A 24,887-nucleotide genomic window follows, 5' to 3' on the forward strand; every position below is an offset into this window, starting at 1 on the left:
AATGTGGCGTAGATTCTAATTATAGTCCCATTGTATCAACCAGCACTAGGAGTTTAATTTCTAAAAAATTACTACTAGAGTGAAGATATCTGGCTCTGCTTTTGAGTTGGCATACTGAGCTATTGGTGGTGTTGCATGCATTATTATATGCTGCATTGCGTATTTCTTCAGCTAGTGTTAGAACCAGGTGCTGTTGTACTTGTCCCATCACCGCTCCTCTCTCTCTTTTCCTGTTAGTGTGTATATAATCACCTTCATGGCCCTGCCACAAGGGAAGAAGAAGCCTTGGGAGACTGAGGCAAAGGGTACACATTATCATTGAGTCCCAGAGTGTTGCCGTCTTCTCGCCAGATCCCCTGAATGTTGATAAATCCAATAGGTTATTATCGGGTGCAGGGTTGAATATATATCTGTACATTATACTCTAACTAGTGGGCCGATCAGTGGTAGAGCTGACCTGGAAGCTTCCTAAGCCTTTGTCTGACAGCCAAGCCCTATGATCCTTACCTTTCTCTTACTTCCCTTTCCTCCAGCTATGCCTGACGCTTATATGTTAGATCAGGATTTGTTTCTCACCCTGCTTATAGCTGTCCTGCTTTCATTGGTACTGTTTCTTTACCTCTCTTCATGTCTTTTTTTCTTTTCTTTTTTTTACTTGTAATATATCACAGTGTGCTAAACATGCCTTTTTCATTGTTTATGGTGCTGTAGAGAACATGTGTTTACCCAGTCCTTAGATATGCTGACTGCACCGGTTCCTATTCCTCATGATATATGGTGCATTCCAACATTTACATTGTGGGTCCATATTTCTCCAGCTTCTTACCCCTTTCTGGCGTTTCATTGAAGAAGTTTCAAAAAAACATGCGCAGCTCTAACTAGGAAACCTCTGAGCCATATGAAGACCGCTCTTGCGTGTGACATGACAATTCGGTGGCGGGAATATGAGACACGGTACTTAATATCTCTATGAATGCGTGGTTCTGAGGAAGTTGCAGGATCTTAGACCGTTGCGATGCATAGAACCATATCGACTCCATAGAAAGGGTTGACAATGTGTGGATTTCAGTTTTAACGACTGGTAGCCAGCCCCTGAGTAAAGTCATTTGCTCTAATCAGGATTTATATTTTGTTTAAACTTCTCCTTTCCACACTTAGGCACACACACTCCCTCACTCTTTGTATCTATACCTCAGGGGCGACACATACTCAACTAGCCAATTCAAGGTTAATGAATGAATAGAAATGTGTGCCATTGCTAAGGATAAAACTGAGCTGTTGCAACCTGAAAAATACAGCCCTGGACGTATTCCACGGGGATCAGTCATATTGTAAGTGAAATTCTTTTTTCTAGTTTGTACATACCGCAAAGTGGCCATTGACCAAGTTTTTACACCTCCATGAGTAGATTTTAGTAAACATTACCTTCGCAAACGTTCGTCATACACTATTTACACGGTGTATTTACTTGGGTACAGACCTGGTTGTCACCGACCACCTGAGGGACAACAATGAGGCATGTCCAAGGCTGTCAAGATTGGAGGTGATGACTAAAAGCACTGTGTTCATTCAGCTGGTGATTTTCAGTGGATTAGAGTCGGGGAGCTCTTTTTAAACAAACCGAATATAACCTACATCGATGCCTGTTGTATACATTCCCACACATTTTCATTGAAAAAAGTATGATTGTTTTTATAGTAACTGAGTTTGATACTTATCGATAGCCTATATATCAATTCAGTGTTCATGTGTCGCCACGCTCCATGAGAAAGCATTTTTAATGACGAGTGGAACCCCACATTGTCAATAAATTAATTTAAAAAAAACACTAATGGTTTTTAAGTTGTTTGCCTCGTCAGAACGGTAGAGTGTGTATATGTCAAAATCCATGTGTCGGTTTTGTCAGGGTGAGGGCCCCGGTCCGCTTCTGGATGGGAGGAGTGCCGACCTGTTTACCTTAGATGGAAGCCAGCAGCTTGAGTAGACCTGAGTGGTAGGTTAGCAAGTTGTTTCTTGCTGCTTAAGAAAGCTACTGATAGTAGTGATGCACACACTTACACATAGAAACACTGCATATATAGTTCGAAGTTAAATCACCAAAATAGGGAGACCAAGGAAACGATTAGCCGAAAAGTGCTTGAAGTGTATGAAACGATGTAAATGGAACTCGGGTTTTAGATTCGATAGTAGAGATCAACAAAGAAAATAATTTGCATGCGGATTAATGTATCCGTGTGCACCCGGGAGTAGTTGTTAATTAAGAGATCTCAGAATGGAAGAACATTAAGCAATAGGCTTATAGACATTAGCAGAACCCACTCGACTTTCCAGACACAAACGTGCATTAAAAGAGAGGCTAGTCTGTATGAATAGGAGTGCATGGAAATGTAGTTTATCGTAGACTTGTGGCGGCGGGGGACCTAAAGAATCTGCATTAGATTGCTACTGAAAGTATGGTAAGTGTACAGTATTTTATTCCTATAGCGTGCTGTATATTCAGTAGCCAATGAAGATGTGCGCTGCAGGTTAAACGAATGCATCTTGTAAATAGAAAACATACTATCTTGGACAAAATGGTTGACATAGTGACAATTTGTCTCCAAGAGTGTTTAAGCCCAAACCACTCTTATTTGAAAATACCTGCAATAACAAATGTTGCAATAACTCATACTTTCCTTTACGCTCCCCTTCATATGACGCAAGATTTTTAAGGCCTGAGTCACTCTATCGATGCTGCCCCCAGCCTTAAACGACAGACGTCACTGCTACAGTGTGTAGTGTTTCCACTCTACTGGTTTAAACGTCTGTGTGTGTACCATGTGTTGGGGTCCTGGATCCTGTCTGCAGTTCTCGGAGAACATGTCGTACATTACAAACATTTGTATTGATTTAGGACAACGTTTATGAATAAAGTAGTGTGCATCTCATTCGAAAAGGATAATATACAGTCGATCATTCGCCAGAAGCAAATACGGATTATGATGGTCTGATTCTCAGTAAAGGTCAACAGTTAATCAATGACGTACGTTGCACTAAGACTAGAACACACACACACATATTTATATATATGAAAAAACCATAGGTTTCAGGTGCGTTATAGTTAGTTGGACATTTCACTTGTACAAAACCTTTGAAATTCCCCTGTTATAGTTAGTTCAGCTAACTATAACTTGCGCGCCCGCAATACACTGCTGATGACGTCATATATAACATCACTCATGACATGGTCAGTGACATCACTCATGACATCACTGATGACATCTCAAATGACATCACTGATGACATCACTGATGACATCATCCAGTGAATGTGTGTTTTTCTGAAAATTAAATATGTTTTATATATGTATATCTCAAGGTCGATGGAATAATAAATGGGTATATAAGTGTCCAAATGGATGATTTTTTTTTTTTTAATTGAATGTATAACTGACTGATTAAGTGAATCATAGTGAATACATGGGTTAGTGAGTAATGTTTAAATATATAAATATCTGTATCAGTCTCTCACTTTGTGTATAAGTGGCTGCATGGGTTGGTGAGTAGCTACATGAGTGTCTATATAGGTTATTATTTGTTTTTTTTGAGTATCAGTATGAGTGTCTGTATGGTTCGGTGGGGGGTATTACGTAGTGCATAGATGCATGAATGAGTGACTCACTGCTTGTATGTGTTGCAAACAGCATGTGTGCAGGACTGTATGGGTGGATGAGTGTGTGTATGGGTGTGTTAGTGAATGAATGACTGTCTCAATAGTGTCTTTTTTATGAGTAACTACATATGTTTTAAACTAGTATATGTGAGTATTGGTGTATATAAGTGAGTATATGTGAGAGTGAGAGATTGGAAGAGGTCCTGTATAAATTAGTATGTGTTTCTATAAGTGATTGCTTAAGAGACTAAGTATGTGTAAGTTTCTGTATCAGTAAAGTGTGGTGGTGTGTGTATAACTGTATATGCAATTTAATGGATGTTTGATACTTTGTTTGCATGTGTGACTATGTGTGTGAGTAACTCTATGGATGAGTGTCATTGTGTAACAGGATGTATAGGTGTATGAGTACATATGATGAGTGAGTACATGTATGAGTGACTGTATAGGACTGTTGGTGAATGAGTGGATGTGTGTGTAGATCTTGGAATTACTAAATAGATGTGTTGTAAGTGGTATTGGTATGCCCATTGTTTTGAAAATGTTAGTGTCTATTTTTGAGTGTCTGTATCAAAGGTTATATTAGGGTGAGAGAAGGTCTACCACTCTATCACAAGGATGATGTCATCAGTGATGTCATTTGAGATGTCATCAGTGATGTCATGAGTGATGTCACTGACCATGTCATGAGTGATGTAATATGTGATGTCATCAGCAGTGCATTGCGGGCGCGCGAGTTATAGTTAGCTGAACTAACTATAACGGGGGAATTTCAAAGGTTTTGTACGAGTGAAATGTCCAACTAACTATAACGCCCCTGAAACCTGTGGTTTTTTCAGTGAATTTCTAATGTTTTTTAAATACTAATTCCTAACTATAACGTGCCTGAAACCTATGTTTTTTTCAGTGAATTGCAAAGGTTTTTTAAATGCTAGTTTGTAACTATAACGTGCCTGAAACCTTTGGTTTTTTCAGTTAATTTCTAAGGTTTTTTAAATGCTAGTTTCTAACTATGCCTGCAGAGGTAGGACATGTGAAGAAAGATGAAAAAACACACAGAAAGAAGAAAAAGAAATGCAGAAAGAAGCAACAGAAGTTCTCAAAGACGAAGAAAAGTGCAGGAAGAAGGAAGATGTGCAGAAAGAACAAACAGAGGAGCAGAAAGAGGCCTTGTTGCAAAATCATCCTGTACCCTCAACTTTTTCAGATGGGTACTGGTGGTAACTGACTCAGACTAACCAGTCCTAGAGCCAGTGCTATGCTAAAAGACACCTAGAATACAGTTAAAATACCTACATACACTAGGGAACACTATGCGTTGGGGTACCCCTGTGATTACCATGGCCTCCTCTGTAAGACCCTAGTACATAATAGGGCAGGGGGATTAAAACTACCTCTTAAAACGCGCCACAGGGCACGTTTGCACACTGGTGAATGGTGGGGGGGCTGAGCTGACGTGTGCAAACACGCCCTGTGGCTGTTTTAATTTGGTCGATAAAGTCCCCTTGAATCCTGAGTGTCCCTTGGGTCCAACTAGCCCACCAGATACCAACAGTAAGCGCCGTTGCAGAGAGCTGTAAAAAGGGGCACGTCCTGAACCACCTCTCTGCAACGCAGTGCTTTGGCGCTTACTGGAAGCACCTGGTGGTCCAGTTAGCCCCCAGGGGCCCTCAGGATTGACAGGGAATTATTTCCCCAACTTAAAACGCACCACAGGGCGTGTTTGCACACGTCACCTCAGGCCCCGTTCCCCTTCACCACTGTGTAAACACGCCCTGTGGCAGTTTTAAGTTGGGAGTTTAAGTCCCCTTGAATCCTGATGGTCCCTAGAGCCAAAGTAGCCCACTAGGTACCTCCAGTAAGCGCCACTGAGCTGTGTTGCAGAGAGGTGTAAAAAGGGGCGTGGCCTCTGAACACCTCTCTGCAGAGCAGCTCCCTGGCGTATACTGGAGGTACCTGGTGGGCTAGTTGGCCATCAGGGACCCTCAGTATTGAAGGGGAATTAATTCCCCAACTTACAACTCGCCAGGAGGCGTGTTTGCAGAATGGTGAAAGAAGGGGCGGGGCCTGAGATGACATGTCTGCAAACACGCTCTGTGGCGCGTTTTAAGTTGGGGAATTAATTCCTCTTCAATCCTGATGGTCCCTGGGGGCCAACTAGCCCACCAGGTACCTCCAGTATGCGCAAGAGAGCTGTGTTGCAGAGAGGTGTTCAGAGGCCACGCCCTTTTTTACACCTCTCTGCAACGCAGCTTTGTGGCGCTTAATGGAGGTACATGGTGGGCTAGTTGCACCCCAGGGACTCTCAGGATTCAAGGGGAGTTAATCCCCCAATTTAAAACGCGCCTCGGGGCGCATTTGCACAGTGGTGAAGGGAGGGGGCGGGGCCTGAGGTGACATATTTTTTTTTTCTTCAGAATAAAAACTAGAACATATTCTTAATGACGGAGAAGGTATATGTTGCTAATGACACATTAGAAATCGTTAGGAAGAGTCGCAAACCTACTATAAAACAATAAAGTACTGGAATAAGAGAAGAAAGCCACTGTGACAAACACTTTTCTAATTTTTGAAAGGCAAATATTGGCAAAACAGCCCTCTGTTAAATATGCTGATAACCTCAGATCAGCGCCCTGCTGCCTGCGACAGAAGGCATTTAGTGTTACTGAATGTAATGTTGGTTCCGCGGATAAGCTTTAGTGGCCCCAGCAGTGCAATATTACGTAGGAAAATACCAACTGCATCTATGATTATTACTTGTACGAAACAGTCAGGGACGTCTCTTATTCTTGCATTTTTTAACCACTTCTCAACTTGTCTTGTGCATTCCCAGTCCAGTAATGATTGTTACCTCTCAAGTTCCACGAGTTAATCCCTTTCGCATCCTAAACCCATTTTTCACGTAGGCCGTGTGACGAGCAATGAATGGCTAGGCTAATTATAGGTCCTTGGCAGTGACATTCCTTAGTGATTGCACCACTCTTGAAGAATCCATAGCAGGGCGCGCGATGGACTCTTTACGAAGTGTACCGTCTCTAATTTTGTCAGAATTTTGCTAGGAAAGTTGTGGTCACCCAAGTTACTAGATTGAAAGGCCTGGGAAAGAAAATTGTTTTGTAACAAAAATAATCTTTGATTATAAGTAGTAACGGTACCAGTGCAGTGGTCCTTACACCTGGTCTGTTTTTCCTCCTCCTTCCTGTGGTACATCTGTCTCAGGCTGAGTGCAGTGTTCGTTCCATGCCAAGACTTTGAGCAGTGGCACTAGCAAATGTGTAGATGATGGAACACTCACAACAGTGTCCACCGACTGATGAAAGGTAATCAATCCAATTGGGTTACTCCAAGGTCCCTCAAAACTGAAACAGATGGCACTGTGTCAGGAGTGAAGAAATATTAAAAAATATATAGGCTTTATTTATGTACTTATTACATTTAAAAATGTGTGCAGTAACAGCACTGCAGGACACTGCGCTCCGGAAGTTCCACCCTTATCATCTAGTCTTTTCAAGATTGTCTAACTGCTTGTAGACGCTAGTTGGATTGTTCCAATCATTTTGTTGATACCAAAATGATGCTGGTGATCATATCGCTGTTGCTAATCCAATGAGAACATATTTTGGAAGATTCATGTTTGTTTAACAGCGATAAAATATCGCTTGGTGTGCCATTGGTAGAATAGAAAATCTTTCATATTGCCTAAATGGTAGGACAGATTCAGTTGTGGTATCTATGCTGGACAAACTTATAAAGAGCTCTGTTGTCAGCATGAAATACCGTCAGTCATCTCTACCCACAGTGGCGGCTCGCATAGGGCATGCTGCGGGGCGGTGAGGTGGGGGAGGGGCAGGGTGGGAGGGTAGAAAACTCAGACATACGACGGAACAGAGGAACGTAATAATTACTTTTCTCCGTTCCATCGTATGTCCGTGTTTGCTTCCCCCTACCCTGCACCTCCCCCCCCCCCCCACCGCCCCGCAGCACGGCCTATGCGAGCCGTCACTGTCTACCCAGTGTTCATTACCTGAAGTGGCCAATTTGCAATGCAATGGCAGAGTTGGATTAATAACTTTCTAACCAGTAGGAACAAGCTGTGGTTCAACCATTCAAATTGCAAACACAGTGGAACACTTGTAAGTTGTCCCTGGCTTTGATCCCTCACTTTTATTTGTCATGTTCTATATTTGGTCTTTCATTAAAGTGATATACTCTTAGTGACTCCAGTGCCGCAACTAAATTGATTAAAATCTGCTTCTGTCCAAACTTTATCCAGGCTCCAGCCTTGAAGCACAGCATCACTGTCTCTGGTCAATCAAAAGGTTCAAGTAATAGATTAAGTTGGAAATATATCCCACAAAGAACAAAATATTGGTGGTAGTACTCCTGGCTATCAAAGATTTGGCCAGACTCAATTACTTTATCTGGTGAACTGTCTGGTGTATCATTTGGTGCAGAACTAACTGTGGCACATCATATTGCGAATTCAGCCTTGCTAATTGTTCCGTACAGAGGACCCGGATAGGTGTCCATGCCTTATCTTTGCCGCCCACTGTACTCTGACATGCTGCAAAAAAAAAAAGTCAAGCTACAAGAGATCCACCCTTTTAATTATTTAGGTTCCTGCCTAATATTTTAGGTCCTCAATTCTGCTCTTATAGACCTAGGTCGGTCTCTTAGTATCCTGAGGCCACCGCATGGTGAACACTGTTCTTTATAAAGCCAAGGTAAATTAACTTTACACGTATTCTGCAGCTATAAATAATGGAATATTACTCCTGCTTCATATTAACAACGTGGTAAAAGACAGACTGGTAAGGATTGCAGAGTACTTCTTGAGTCCGGTACTTTTGCAGTTGCGCTTGTACCTTGTCCTGCATGGCCTTTTCAAGCATCTGTAAGCTGTATCATTTGCATAGTTTACTGGATTATCAGTAGCCAAAACACATGTATTAAGAGGTTGTGATACCAGAGTATGTTTTAGAGGCCAAGAAGTGCACTATGTAAACTAGACTTCTAAGCAATGGTCCCAATCAGAGAGGATAATGCTGCTGTCAGGTACTGTAAACCAGAAGGATGTCTAGAACCATTGTTGAGCCAGAATGGTATTCCTTCACCTAAGTGCTGCCCTTTGTGTATGGTTAAAATTCTCCCATTTTATGGAATAATGGAGAGCAAGGCGGTGGATTGGGTGATTTATCGCTCCACTCCTCATCTCAGTTCGGGCAACAGGACTTACTCTGATTTCTTGACATGCCAGACCTGTCCACACAAGTAGGTTTCAGTAGTATTGGAAAACTGAAATTATTTTCCTTTTAGAACTTTCCTGACTATAAGAGAAATGTTCATAGCCAGTTAGTTCGTGTCACAGGAAAATGTGTGACATTTTTCAGACATTTTCCAAATAAAACGTGTCAGTTTAATCCAGATTGACACTAGAGCCTCTTTTGGTACCTAAGATACTTAGGATATTAAAATTTCTCCTTGTCAGTGATTACCCTTATGAAATTAACCCGTCTCCCATTACAGTGTATTTGTTTAAACTTTGCAGTCGAATTGTTGACTTTGGCAATAAAAATGCTGATAAAAGTGAGAAAATGCAATGAAACAATATTCTAGCTTCACTGATTGATGGGGCAATCACTTTGTTTTGGTAGATGTCACTTGCAGTTCTGTATAACCATTTTGAAGCACAGTTACATAATCTATAGTCCCACTGAACTATGATCAGATGTAACACAGGTGAGCTCTGTAATTACTGTGGGAGTAGGGTTCTACAAATGTGGCGTCAAGAGTTACCAGAATGCCTAACACCTTTCATTAGATTTGTTTTTAATTTCAAATATTTTATTGATATACACAAGGTTTGTGAGTAATTAAGTGAGTACCTTCCTTCAAAAAAATGTTACACAGCTGATAAATAGCCTATTGTATGTAAGAAGTAGAAGTGTCTGAAAATGTGGTGACAGGAATTGCCGGAATGTCTAAAACGTTTTTGTGTAACAAATATTAGGTTTCTCCTAAACCCCAAAAGATATGATGCTCATCATCTCCATCCCTCGTTCAAAATGCCATGATCCACTCACTACCCTCTCAGACCCTGACATGATTTGCTTTATGTAGCCCAACCTGTATTCAGCAGAGCACTGTAATGAAGGCAGGTAGCAGATTTTTGTCATGATGCAGTTCACTTAATCTCTGTGGAAAATCTCATATCATTAATTCTTCAAAAAAAGTACAATAAAAGTGCAGAGTAGGCTTTGGGTCAGCCCCCGCGTGGTTTTTGTTTGCTTGGACGTGCTGTCCATCAAGCCCATGGCATTCCATGGCTGGTTATATTGTCGAGATTGTGTATTCATTAGTTTTTGCTTTAAGGATGTGCTAACAAGTAATCCTTTTGTTAGATAAGAGCCAGTGTGTGCCCTTTGATGTATGTAACTTTCTGACGCAATTACATTTAAATTTGCAGTTTATGGCTTTTTTTGTGTGCAGTAAGTCAATGCTGTTTGCATGTATTTGCCTGTCCTAAAGCACCGTGCTATTTAACAAGCTTGTTTGCCTGTTTATTTGTTTCACTTTGCGGTCCTGAAAATGTTTTAGTTAAGCTTTTTTTACTCAAAATGTAATGTTATGCACGCACATGGGCTTTCTTAATTATAAAACACATATACAAGCCCTTTGTTAAAAGTATCTAATCTGCAATATTTTCTGGAGTATGACGTTTAAGTTCAATACTTACAGTCCAAACTTCATCTTCTGAACCCTTCTCATAGTACTCTTCTGTGATGTTACTGTTTAGCAAATACATCATACTCCCCAAGTTGATGTAGCCCAAGATATTGCTTTATTATGGGATTAGCTTCCTAGGACAGACGTGAGTAAGACATACAAAGTCTACCAACGATCAGCGATGGCTCCTCCGCAATGGCGGAAGAGCGCTGCCCCACTGTCTCAGAGCCAGCGCTTAAAAAATAAAATGCTATTTTATTATCATTCTATTTTTTGCTAACAGCCTGAGCCAAGCGTATTCAGGGAGGGGCGGGCCGGGACATAGCAGGGTGAAGGAGTGGAGTGCACTTATAAGTGCGTAAGCCAGTTTGGCTGGCCTTCTTAGGCTGGCCAAACAGTAATGTGCAGTTAGGTTTCTCCAACGCAGCTGTGTTCCACAGCCGGGTGGAGAAACGGCACGACTTCCTGTGCCTGAGCGAGTGTTAAACTAGGCCAATCCCTGGGCTGCTCTCATGCTTGGTAATAGCATGAGAGAAGTGCGGGGATCGAACGGGGAACCTGTGATGGTGTCCTAGGGACCGCTGGGGCCAGGAGAGCACTGAGGAGCGAGGCAGCCAGCAGCATCTGGCTAGTCTTTTTTTTATTATTAATTCCATCATCGCCCCCCCGCTGCTGCCAACGATTACCAAACACTTCCCCTTACAGAAGGTCAGACCAATTGGATTTGCCAGTGTTTGCTGATTGTGTTATTGCTGAAATCCCTTAGCAGATACATAGATTATCCTTCTTTCTGAGAAACAGAGACTTACACTATCTGGTTGTGAAATACTTAATAACTCATTTAGGTTGTCATAATTAAAGAGCATTTCAGCCTGCAGAAGTATAGTCAACTAAATTATTACCTCCGGTACTAGCTAGATGGTACAATTATTCTGTTGTGTGTGACTCATGCTCTGTACATACTTGATGTGACATACAGCTGTAAAGGTCTCAAGTTGTTCAATGCCCTAAGCTAGCTGTGAGTAGGTCATCCCAATGTTTTCTTCTGCATTCTTGTATTTGTACATTTGACTGTTCATCTTTAAGTACCAGAATACATATCTGTATCTGAGAACTCCATTCAAACAGAACAGAGATCACGTATTAAGTTACAAAATATATATTTATGTCTAGAGTTTTCGAGAATGCTTATCTGCCCTGAAGACAAACGAACAAACATGTTTTCAGTACTCAATGGAAATTCAGATGAACGAGCATGTCTTGAACAGGGGAAGGCTGCATCAAAGAGAGGACTTTGAGTGCTGTTCATGCTCTTAAAACTTGATGCTGGGAAAACCACTGTTCAATAAATCCAGCCAGCTACAGATACATGATGTTGGAGAAATTAAAGAAATCCTCCAGTCATGTTAAAATGTGGAGTGTTCATCAAACAATGAACAGTAGGACATAGCCTGCTGAACGGACCTATGCTTGTCATGTTGAATCCTGGCAGGGCTGCTGCAAGGATTGTTATTGTGCTAGCTGAAGTGGCAATTTTCTCTTGGCCAGTCAGTAGTTCATGGAATTTCCTATCAGCACTGAACGTGGAAGTAAATTGCCCATAAACTACCCACCAGGTGTTCCCGAGATCCATCTTGTCCGATGTTTCCCTTTCTCTTTTCTGACCCGACATGCTGAAAAATGTTAATCTCTCTAAAGAGCAGTGTGTCTTAATTTCATTACAAGACCGGAGGCTACATTATGCATTTTCCTTTAATGCAGTCCAAGCAGCCGCATACATCATAATAGTAAAATTCCAAAGAAGAATAAAGGCAACACATAAATGCCATGAGACACTAACAATCAGCCTCTCTTTTAAATGCGGCTCCAAGCAGATAAGTCGACCTTACTTCTTCTTATTCCATTGTATTTAACTTGTCTTAACCTTTATTTTCAGGGTGTGCCTCTGGCGTGGCTTTCCCCCACCCTTCCCACACCCTCCTCCCTACCAATCTCCAATTTATGGAGATTTCCGAAATTTCTTTCCCTTTCCCGAGCGTATGTTTTTTTTGTATACTCATCATACTTTAAGTGATTTGTGGTATTTTGGTTCTGTGCCTTATATTATTAATTAATCCTTTCTTTACAGCGTTTTAACCTTGTAATAACTAAAAAATATTTCCACTGACCTCTTTTCCCCACACCGCTCCTTCAAGCTTATCCTCACTCCCACCGCTTCTTCGAGCGTATTTCCCCGCATGGGCTCGCCGTTTCAATCTACGTCCAGATTCCTCAATTTCCTCCATCTTCATTACGGAGAACAGGGGAAGTGAAGAAGGTACCGTGGCAACGGGAGCGGTTCGTCCTCCCATTGCCTAGAGTCATTCCTCTTCCCCTCTGGCCTCCAGCTGATTGCGAAGCCGATCGAGCTCGAGGCTGGGGGTTTCCCATGGCAACACAATACTCGAGCGCATGTTTATCGTTTTCAAGAGCTGTTTTCTCCGCAAGATAACCGCAAGTCTCATTTATCCTCATAATTGTTTTTTTTTTAAAGTGGGCCTAACTCGGTGACATTGCTTATATTAAGACTTGGCATTTGTTTATTACTCTTCAACCCTGTTGAGTGTTTGCCTCCCTTATTAAGGATATTATCCTTATTACTATATTGAACAAGTATTTACCTTCATATATTTATATAATCCAATTTAATATACTTAAAAATCTTTACTTTGTTCACTTTCTAATTTAACTCTTCATTTGAGTTTTTTCACATCTGACATATCATTATTATGGCTGATTCAGATTTGGATGGGGCTTCCGCCCCCACGCCCAATCTGGACAATGAAGCATTTAAGAAAATGCTCCACATCGAAGTAAAATCCTGCATGATGGAAAGCTTGTCCCAAATAATGGCTTCTAAACGTTCACTTCCACTAGAAGACGTCACTGAGTCTACAGTAAGCCATTCTCAGATTGACCCAGAATCAAGGGGCAAGAGACTAAGAAAGAACAAAAACCTTGAAAGGAGCAATCTGGGAGGTCTTGACACCTCAACATACAATGGAGGTCTTGGCACCTCAACAAACAATGGAGGGCCTTTCCTGTCGCGCTGGTCCCTCCGCGCGCGCTTACCCCGTCCGTACCCCGAGACGCTCCTACTCCTCCCGAAACCATGATCATCTACAGGGACATGCTCATCGGAGATGAGCTGTTTTCCGACATCTACAAAATTAAGGAAACTTGTAACGGTATCTGCATTGAGGTGGAGGGGAAGAATAAAGGCCAAACTTGACGAGACCAAGCCTGATCGGGTGAAACCATTCATGTCGGGAGCTGCTGAGAAAGTCAAAGCTATACTCACAAACTTCAAGAACTATCAGTTCTACACCGGGGAAAAAATGAACCCTGAGGGTATGGTTGGATTGCTGGGTTACCGTGAAGATGGAGTGACTCCATATATGATTTTCTTTAAGGACGGCTTAGAAATTGAGAAATGCTAACGACCTACATTAAGCACATTGGATTGATCATAACTGGCTGCTGCTTTTTCATCCACACAAAAGGACTGAGTTGCGTGTAATTGGACTGGTATCGCCTTCAGCTTTGTTCATCTATTCACCCTGACTCTTGTGGAGGGCTTGTTATAACCAAGTCAAGGTTTGGTGAAACAAAATGCTTTGCACCCTCCTCAGGATAATGCCCAAGTCCTTTTTCTAGGCTTTATAAGCCATGTGCAAGAGGATCAGTGAACGTTTTCAGCTATATACACTAGTCTTGTTGACTTAGTGTTAATTGTCATTTGCAAGATTGCATTCGTTTGAAAAAACTGTTTTGAACCCCAAATAAAGCATCTTCAATTTTACCGTACAGGAAAAAAAAAAAAAAAAAAAAAAAAAACAAACAATGGAGGTCTTCGCACCTTAAATCCCCAAGGTGTCCCTGGCGGCACAAAAAATTCAGGTGCCCATGGCGGCACAAAGTTTCAAAGAGCTCCTTACAACATGGGAGATGACGATTCAAACAATCCCTCTGAATTCATGGATGAATACGTCCTCGATCTTAACGATGACGAAGAGGGATTCGATGAACTGACAGAAGATCTCCCTTCTTCCTCTAAGAGTACCATCCTTAACCCACTAGGAGAAGAAATGTTCTCTCCATTGAATTAAAAACACCTAAGGAGCTCTGAATGGCTCCCGCAAGAGCATGTTGCCAAGTTTATTAAAAAGTGGATTAGAAACCTCTTAGAGAGAGAAACTCGGAACGTGCTTAGAGCTGAGTGCTCACGACCTTCCTTGGAAGATAAAACATGTTATACCCCCAACCTGGACCCAGAACTTATCAAATTTCTCTTTAAACTTGGGCGCGATCCAAGAAAGGGAATGGAAAAGTCACTCAGTGGTTGTCAGGATCGTCTCCTGGATGTTCTGGGCCCGCTAGCCAGAATTCTAGATTCGGCAGAAGAGAGCCACATTAACGATACTCAGCTGGATACTGAGATGATTAGAGGCTGGAGCCAGAGAGCTATTATCTTCCTGGGTAATGCTAATGCCAGCATAAATTCTGAAAGACGTAGGATCGTCCTTATGAGGATAAACCCCAAATTAAGTGATCTAGCCGACAAAGAACCCTCACAGAGCCCTAAAGGGCTGCTCTTTGGTGAGGACCTCATCAAGTCGCTGGGGAAATATGTTTCCACCTTCACTGCCCTTGATAAAGCACAACAGAATATGCGCAAAGTGTTTATTAACAACCTTTTTGGACGGGCCGGAAGACGGGGCCTCTCTTCCGGCTGCTTCAATCAAAGGCCCTAGTCAAGAGGCCATGGCTACGGCAGAGGATACGAACAACAATTCAATACTCCTGAGTTCTACCCTCAAAGAGGTAGAAGCCAACGAGGCAGAGGATTCAGATCTCATGGAACAAATAATTCCAATACATCCTCAGGTGAGTGTTCTCCCTTCTCCTTCTTCCCTCTTAAAGGTGGGCGGCAGACTCAGATATTTTTTAAACAATTGAAAGTTGATTACTGAAGATTCTTGGGTCCTTAATACTGTAAAAGGTTTTATGATAGATTTCTCACATACACCTATTCAGACATCTTTCCCGAAGGAAATTCCCTTGACTCCGGACCTACAAAACATTATAGAGGAGGAGATTTCCTCCATGATTCAAAAAGGTGCAATATTAGAAGTCCCAATCAAACAACTAGGCTTCATAAGCAACCTTTTTTTGGTAGGATAAAAGGACAAAGTTTGGAGACCCGTCATAAACCTGAGAGATCTGAACAAGTTTCTGACGTGCAGACATTTCAAGATGGAGGGCATCCATCTTCTCAGAGATTTACTTCGAGAGAAAGACTGGCTAGTCAAACTAGATCTAAAAGATGCCTACTTCACTATTCCTATAGCACAGATTCATCAACCCTTTCTCCAATTTTTATGGAAAAATCGCCTATACCAATTTCAAGCACTCCCCTTCGGACTCTCTTCCGCCCCTTGGTGCTTCACCAAAGTTATGAGAGCCGTCGTACCTTATCTAAGGTCAAGAGGCGTTCATCTAATCATTTATCTGGACGACATCCTTATTATGTCCCAAGATGCCTCTCAACTAGTCCAGGAAATGAACTTTGCAATGAATCTCCTAGAAACTCTAGGATTCATCATAAAGAAAAATCATGTCTGACTCCCTCCAGGTCCATGGTATTTCTGGGATTCACGGTAGATGCAATACTTTGCCTTCTTCTACTTCCCTCAAAGAAAATCTCAAAAATCAGAAAAGAAATAAGGTATGTTTTGAAACGTCAAGACCTATCCCTGAGAGAACTTGCCAGACTCCTAGGCCTTCTCTCGTCTTCCATCCAAACCATCTTTCCCGGACCCCTCAATTATCGAGCCCTTCAGAGGATCAAAGCAAGAGCCCTAAGATCTGGACTACGGTACGGAGATCGGATTTGCTTAGACCAAGAAGCACATTCAGAATTAACTTGGTGGCTGACAACCTAGATTCGTGGAATGGGAAGGCAATCTTTGGTTCAAATCCAGAATTCATTTTGGAATCAGATGCGAGCCTTCATGGCTGGGGAGCCTGCTTACTCAATCAAAACACTGGTGGCCTGTGGTCTTGAGAGGAATCTCTTCACCACATAAACTACCTGGAATTGACTGCTGGTCTCTACGCCCTTATGAGTTTCAAACATTCTCTTCAGGGGAGGTCCGTCATTCTAAAGATGGACAACATATCAGCAGTGGCTTATATCAATCGCTAGGGCAGCATGAAATCTGCGGACCTGTCCAATATAGCCAAGAAACTTTGGATGTCTTGTTTGGAACACAAAATCTCTCTCAAAGCGGAATATCTTCAGAGAAAAGCGAACTTCTCTGCAGATTGGAACTCAAGGTTCCTCATAGATTACAGCGATTGGAAACTGAATGTTTCCGTTTTCAATACCCTGAACAAGATCTGGGGCCCCTTAGAGATGGAATTGTTCGCGAGCAGACTGACATTTCAACTCGAGAATTACTTCAGCTGGATGCCCGACCCGGGTGCTCCGGCAGTCAACGCCTTCCTTCAATCTTGGAAGGAAATACGAGGATATGCATTCCCTCCTTTCGCCATGATTCAGAGAGTCTTACAGAAAGTGAGACAAGAACAGTGTTACCTTCTCTTGATAACCCCTTTCTGGCCTTCTCAAGCTTGGTTCCCGACCATTCTAGAACTGACCTGCAGTCTTCCATTTTTAATTCCTTCCCTAGAGAATCTTCTTACAGACATAGACGGTCGAATTCATCCCCTAACTCAGAACAGGAGTTTATCCCTTCTTGCCTGGAAAGTGTCAGGAGATCCAATGAAATCTCAGGCCTTTCGGAGACTACTGCAGCTCTCCTCGGAGAATCTTGGGCACCAGGCACACATTACAGATATAACATTATCTGGAAATTATGGGTACGTTAATGCTTGCAAAGGAGCCTGGATCCCTTGGAGGCCCCTACTGTTGACATAGTCAACTTTCTTGTTGAACAATTCAAAAGAGGGCTCAGTTACAGATCTATCAATTGTTATAGATCTGCTAGTTCCGCTGGTCATGCCCTCATCAACGGCAAGACTATTGGTAAAAATGTAATTATCTGTAGAATTATAAAAAGTATTCGCTTAAGGAGACCTCCTAAAGCCAGATATGAAACACTGTGGGACGTTAAACTGATTCTCGATCTCTTCAATAATCGGCCTTCCAATTCTCTTCTTAACAGAAAAAACATTTCTATTAAGTTAGCTACACTTTTATGCTTAATCTCTTGTAGAAGAGCTTCAGATATTAGAGCTCTGGAAATTACTAACTGTTCTTATGTTTGGTGTCAAATTCGACATTCATAAGGGAACTAAAACGATGTCTGACTCTATTTTTTATCCTCGTTTTGAGCTTTGTCCCAACCTCTGTTTCGTGGAATGCATGAAAGAATACGATCGCAGAATGCTTCAGCTTCGTCCACAAGGCGTTAATCAGTTACTTATTTCCTTTGTTAAACACCACAAAGGGATAAGCTTTCCTTCTATTGCTAGATGGGTTAAATCTGCTATGAGTCTGGCTGGTATTGACCTAAACAAATTTCAAGCTCATTCCCTCAGAGGTGCTATGGCAAGTAAATCCCTTTGGTCTGGAGGTAAGTTGGATGACATCCTTAAAGTTGCTGACCGGTCTAATGCCAGTACCTTTGCACGTCACTATTGTAAACCTATTGAACATATGTCAAATGTTGTCTTAGAAAGCTACCAACATGCATAATGTAGCCTCCGGTCTTGTAATGAAATTGCGATTCTCATATTAACATGACTAGAGAATCTGGATTTCATTTAAGACACGGAGGCTGACATTATCCCTCCCTTCCCACCCTTTGGTGGTATTTCATTAATATTATTCTTTGTCACATTTTATTGAAATGCTTGTTATTCTTATGTACTCCGTTTGACTCTGTTGATTTTACCACTTTCAGTTCTCTTGTACTGACTGCTTTCTCCTTTCAGGTATTCCTTGATTTCTGATTTTACCACCTTGTTATCGATGGAACCCTCTACTTCGTCTTTCCTTTTCATCTATGGATTCCTCCTTCTTTCGTTCTACTAGATCTTCTGAAGATTATCCTGATGTTCAACGCCTCAAGTTTTTATGGACTTTCTTACTTATCTTTCATTTAAAAGAGGCTGATTGTTAGTGTCTCATGGCATTTATGTGTTGCCTTTATTCTTCTTTGGAATTTTACTATTAAGATGTATGCGGCTGTATGGACTGCATTAAAGGAAAATGCATAATGTCAGCCTCCGTGTCTTTAATGAAATCCAGATTCTCTAGTCATGTTAATATGAGAATCGCAATTGTGCACATTTGATTTCTTCTTGAATTCTCAGTCTTTGGTTCATCATATAACCCTTTCTTCAACATAGCAGCTTGGTGCTGTTGAGACATACTGTTTCACTACCAAACTTTGTTGATCTCGTTAACTTTGCAAATAATCACGTTGTGAACCAGCTTAATAAAATTCTCACACATCTTATAGTCTTAAATAGTGAGCTTTTGTCTATTAAGAAGGCCATTGCCCATTTCATTGCAGACATTCAGGCCTTTTTCTCCCCTGCATTAGACCTAATTGCCATCGGGGACATCTCACCATGACTTGCTTATTGAGCTAATTTCATCCGCTTGATCTCCTGACTTTCTGATAGCTCCTTACCACCACCAAATCAGGTTCACCTTTGGACCCTTGTCCTCCTTTGGGGCTTGGCAAACTCGACTCACAATTTTTGGAGCTGCTCACTCAGTTTCTAAATGCAGCACTTTCTAAAGGCATTGTTCCAAAATCTTGGAAACATGCAATGATCATGCCTTTGCTTTAAACGTGGATTCTTTTATGTGGTCTTACTATAGGACAATCTCTCTTTTGCCTACTCAGGCCAAAGTTTTGGAAATGTGAGTGAATAAGTTGCTCAATCTGTACACGGAAACAATTGGTTTGCTACATACATCACATTCTGGCTTTACAGCAGGCCATAGTACGGAGTCTGCCCTTCTCGCCGTGTTGGAATATCTGAGTCATCAGTTAGATAATGGTGGCAGTGCTGTGCTAATTCTTTTGGACCTCAGTGCAGCTTTTGACACGGGGAACCACAACACTCTCCGCCAAAGACTAGAGGCAATGGGCGTGCAGGATATGGCCCTGCCTTGGCTGGGCTCTTTCCGATAAGACTGTTTTTCAGGTTCCCACTCATCAGCACCACTCAAAGCTATATCCTTTACCTACTGTTGTCCCTCAGGGCTCCACTCTTAGTCTGACGCTTTTTAACCTCTACGTAAGGCCGCTTGAAATATTGTAGAAAACTACGGTATTACTCTCCTTTCATACGCCGACGACAGCCAGATCATTGTCTCCCTGTCATCTCAGGAGAAGTGTAGTGCAGAGGCTATGAACAGCTGCCATTCACAATTTTCTTCCTGGATGAACGCTAATTCCCTTAAGATGTTGTTGTTTAGTTCCTAGTAATCCATAGGATTTGCACGTTGTGTGGGCAACATAAACTAAGGGCTTGGTGTCAAGACTGATTCCGCTTCTTCCCCCCCCCCCCGCAAGATATGTTGGCCTATAGACCAGCAAGCTCACAGTGCCACGTAAGCCCCCCTAACCTATCAGGGAGCAAATGGTTTCTGGCAACCACTTAACATGACAATCCTGACTCCTCAGGGATCGTGGAAACAGTACAGAACTTTTCGCTCAGTCACTCGTGCTCACTTATTCGCAGTGATATATACAAAGAATACACAGGTGGACGTTGTTAATAATATTTATTGAACCAGTGTTATTCTTGTATAAAATACGTGAGACAGAGGCAGATAAACGTGATAACAAGCACCAAAAGCATAAATAGCAGATATAGTTCTATCATGGTGCTGAAACAGTTTATATTTGCAGGCCTATAAAACAAGGCAGTAATCTAGCGTACTCCTACTGTGCGAACCCTACTCTAAGGGTACCTAGAGTGTGTGTAGGTATAGAGCCAAGAATCCTCCAAGGGACAATCCAACCCCATTACCTGATGGGATGGAGTGAAGGAACCTGTTGTGGTCACGAACTGGACACCTCTTACGAGATGTCAGTCTGCTGTGTGGTGATTTCTCAGCATGCAAGGACCCTCGATGTCAGCGGAAGTACCTTCTCTACTAATCTATCGGGATGCTCATCTTTCATAATAGAAAGCAACCTTGCAATGTGCACATAGATTAGTGACGTTATGGCTATATAGATAGCCCTGTTGCCCCCTGGATGAGGATAGTGATGACATTTGTACGTAGTGCGAAACGAGACCTTGAACATGATGTTCAGGGCATTGTGCGAAGATAGAGGTAAAAACAAGTTTAGTTTCAGAGAAACTAATCCAACATTGTTGTGCATGTAAATGTGTTCAAAAGGTCACAGCTGGAAATGTTATTTGTGAGGACAACGTAAGAAATAAGCTGCTTCGCGACATGGGCCTAACTCAGGAATATAACAATGTATGGTGGGATAAGATCGAGGTTCTGCTGGCGGGCAACCTCCCCCACCTTTGGTGTCCTCATCTGTGGCCTGAGGCTATGGGTACTGTTTCTACTCCAGCACCTGTGGTCAAGAATCTAGCAGTCTGGCTTGATGACAGACTGACTATGAGTCACCAAATCATCAAGGTGGCATCCACCTGTTTTGGTATTTTAAGATGGCTCAGAAGAATTATGTGTTGTCTTCCGGTCTCCACCCAAAGAACCGTTATCCAGGCTTTAATCATTTCCAGGCTGGTTTACGCTAACATTCTTTACCTAGGTGTCACAAAGGTCTTACTCAAATGGCTTCAGACATTGCAAAACGTTGCGGCCAGACTCCTACTTCACCCCCCTTAGTTTACCTCCATGGCCAGCCTACCCCCTGATCTCCACTGGCTGCCAATTGAATGTCTCTTTCAATTCAAATCATTATGCTATGTGCACACATGTCTCTCTAATTCTGGCCCCACCTATTTCAGATCTGGTGTCACAATATACGCCTAAGTGGTCTTTGCGCTCAAGCAATTTTGATCTTGCTGTAATTCCCAGAATTAGGAAAACCCATCAAGGAGTGGTGTAGCTTTTGGGTAGCCATGCGCTGTACAAATCTCTATAATAATAATAATAGCACTTTCTGGCAGGTCCTCGTGTAGCAAGCATTCTTGGACTAATTGCTGAACTCGAGAAATGGGTGCTACACAAAGTGTAGCTTGCATTGAGTATGGAGGTCTGGAATGCTTCGATAATGACCTCAAAAATGTTTGTAAAAACGTAACAACAGGTAGCTCTAGAAGCTAAGCTAGTGCTTAGGCGATCATTGAAGATAACATCTGCGAGTAGCTTTAATAAAGACTGTTGGGCCTCTGCCAGTTTCTGTTAGAGTAGTAAGGAAGTAGTAAGAAATTGGTCTATTTTGTTTGGCTTTGACTGGTACTGATGGCCATTGTATTTCAGGGAGCTAATGATAAAGTTACTGAGCTTCCGGTAATCTGGCCTGGGAGGTAAATGAAGTGAAGTTACTATGAAGTGCAAGTTAATATGGCTTTTTACGGGTATGTGCAGGCTCCATAAATTCCAGGCCGTAGTTATTGATACAGAGTCATTGTCGGTGCTTCTCTGTCAAAGCGACACACCTTAAAAAAGGACTCCACTCAGACACAATTTTAGTTTTGTTGCACCTTATTATTACTTAGTAAGTATATATATAACTCGTATTCCTTGTGTAAAAATTCCAATGGGTATTCACATTTCGTCATTTTAATAGCCCAATGTCATTCTCTAAAATTGCTTTTATCTAAACATAGTATACCTAAATACGAATCCACCTTCTTCACATTGATACCACACATCATTTAACAGCATCATTTTTTTGTACTGTTTGTATTTTATTACATTTTTCTAATTTACAATCCACTTATAGTCGCATTAACTTCTTTAAGCTACATTCCAATAACTTGTGATTGGCAACACAAGCCTTATTACATTAACTTAAATGCCAATATGGCAAAATAAATAGCTGCATTGATCTTTTTGAGTAGTAGGGCCTTTTGTTCTGATATATTGTGGTCCACTTAAATCAATTAGTTTTGTTATTTTTGCTCAAATCAAATGAAGCTACATTTTTTAAGTGTTGGTTGTTTTTCTAGTTACATTATTTTATTAGTCGCCTTTTCTTTTTAGTAATGGACTCTTTGATGCATCTTCCAGAGTTCTAAACACTCTTACATTATCAAAGCAAATTAACCAAACGCAAACCTAGCCAAACTGGCTCTTATGAAAAAAGAATGCCCTTTTCCTTAGTATTTTCGACTCAGTAGTTATGAGGTAAGTCGTTTTAAGAAGATACCTTAAAACGAAGATGTCACCAAATAATAAAAAATGCATATCATATTTTATATTTTCACTTTTTGTGCTTATCTGTAGTAATTTCTCCTCCAGTTTCTTTGAATAGCAGGGGAACCCCCATGCTCCTCATGTGCACATTTACTTTCCACATTCTCATTGCTTCTGCTGCTGCCCTTCCTTGAGATGAACGAACAATATATTTTTTTTAGATGAATACTTTTGGTGAACTCTTTTCACACAAGCCATTTTGAAACAGGACGATTTGTTATTTTGAGTTTAAGTCCTTTGATGGTGAGTCATTTAGTGGCCCTACCATGGCGAAGCACATCAGCCAAGGATCAACTCAAAGTCCGTCAGTAGTGAGGGGCTCATAGAAGTGTCATACAGTCCTATTTACAGAAACTGACAGTACATTTATGGGAGTTCTTTCATGGTGCAGGAGCACCATTTTGTCTCTGTCTCTATCCAACCCATTTTTTTTAAATCTTTATTAAGTTTTGAAGTCAAGTAAGACAATACAAATGATGTCAATTCTGACTAAGAGAAAGAAAATACGAAAACCAAACAGTCCCAGTATACATACATGCTTGATCCAGAGACCTTCTACGTGGAATGTACAGTATCGAGGGATGTTACAGCAAGAGGTAATGACCAGAACCAGGAGACAATTGAAATAGTCATTGATATACATTTAAACATAGCAGAGGAACAAATAGCATAGACAGGACCTCAGAGGACTCCATGAGAACTTTAGTGCAATATCCCAAGCCACAACACAATTACAATGCCCACCAAGGAAACCAACAGCACGTCGCCACTGCCCCCCTGCCAGCCCCAACTGGGGACAAAGAGAAAGGGGCAACACATGAACCAATTAGGACTGAGTGGCAAGATATTCTTGGTATAGGCTCCAGAAATTCTTAGGACGGTTCCGGGGAGGGAGGAATTCGCTATATAATTCAGTTTGTGTGTTGCAATATAACATATCGCGGGTCCACTGCACTATGCTGGGAGGGGGTCCTGGGCCCAGTGCATCGCCACCACCCGCTTGGTCAACAGTAGCCCCATGTCAACTAAACGCCTGATATTTTTGTGAATGTGTTTGGAATAGCCGAGCAGCGCCAGCAGCGGTTCCGGGTCCAGGCTCTCTCCCGTAATTTCACTAAGTTTCTGGAAGATAACCGACCAGTAATCAGCCACCTCTGGGCACAACCAAGCCATGTGAAAGAACCCAGCAGAGTCAAGGCTGCACCTCTCACACCTCGCAGAGTCACGAAGCCCATTTCTATAAAGCCGGAGCGGTGTGTAATACACTCTATTGATAAATTTAAAATGTATGAGGCGGTGCCGGCCATTCAGAGAGACACGCCACGTGGCCTCACAGCAGTAGGGCCATATGGCGTCATCTAGGGCTCTATCTAAATCAGTCTGCCAGTCAAGTCTAGCTTTAGTGAAGTGGTGCCTCTGATAATCCTGAGTTAAAGAATAAATGTTTGAAACCCCCTTATAGGGGGATTCCACTTTTAGCAAAAGAGTAAAAGATGCAACCTCCGGAGGCTCAGACAAGTCGTCACCCAACATACTGCGTAGAGCGTGCCACACCCTATAATAGTGAAATACCGTCAGTGGGGTAACATCTTGCCCATCCGGGACGATGTCCACCCACTCTCGCCCACCACCACCCACAAAGAAGTCGCCGATGCAAGTAATGTCAAGTGCTTTAAGTGCACATTGCACCCCCGGCTCCATAAGGACCGGCAGCCAAGCACACATCTCAATAGGGGCCAAAGGAGAATATAATATGGTCGCAGCCTGCTTCTTCAAGATATTATACCATGCGTGTGTAGTAGTGTTAATAGAGTTCAACACTCCAGAGCGTCTGTGAGGTGCATTGAACAGGAACGAAGCCAGTGGAGACGGCGCAGCCTCAACCCTCTCTATATGCAAATGAGGCGGAGGGGCTTGCTGATGCAGCCAGTAAAAGGCAGGCATACATTGAGCTGCATAGTAGTAAAGTTCTAAATCAAGGGCACCCAGACCTCCCATAGAGTAAGGTAGTGTTAAATCTCCCAACGGACCCGTGGTTGCTTACCAGCCCAGGCGAGTTGAATCAGAAGTGATTTAA

General features: G+C 42.0%; 1 protein-coding gene and 1 pseudogene across 5 annotated transcripts in view; both read left to right on the forward strand.

Annotated features, from left to right (window-relative positions):
• The window catches only part of WDPCP (WD repeat containing planar cell polarity effector), a 2,309,940-nt gene that overhangs the window by 1,412,510 nt on the left and 872,543 nt on the right, over window positions 1–24,887 (forward strand). The window lies entirely within an intron of this gene.
• On the forward strand, window positions 13,458–14,172 carry LOC146821557 (translationally-controlled tumor protein homolog; annotated as a pseudogene).

This window comes from Triturus cristatus, chromosome 6 (genome assembly GCF_964204655.1).
Source record: "Triturus cristatus chromosome 6, aTriCri1.1, whole genome shotgun sequence".
In the NCBI taxonomy this organism is placed as follows: Eukaryota; Metazoa; Chordata; class Amphibia; order Caudata; family Salamandridae; genus Triturus; species Triturus cristatus.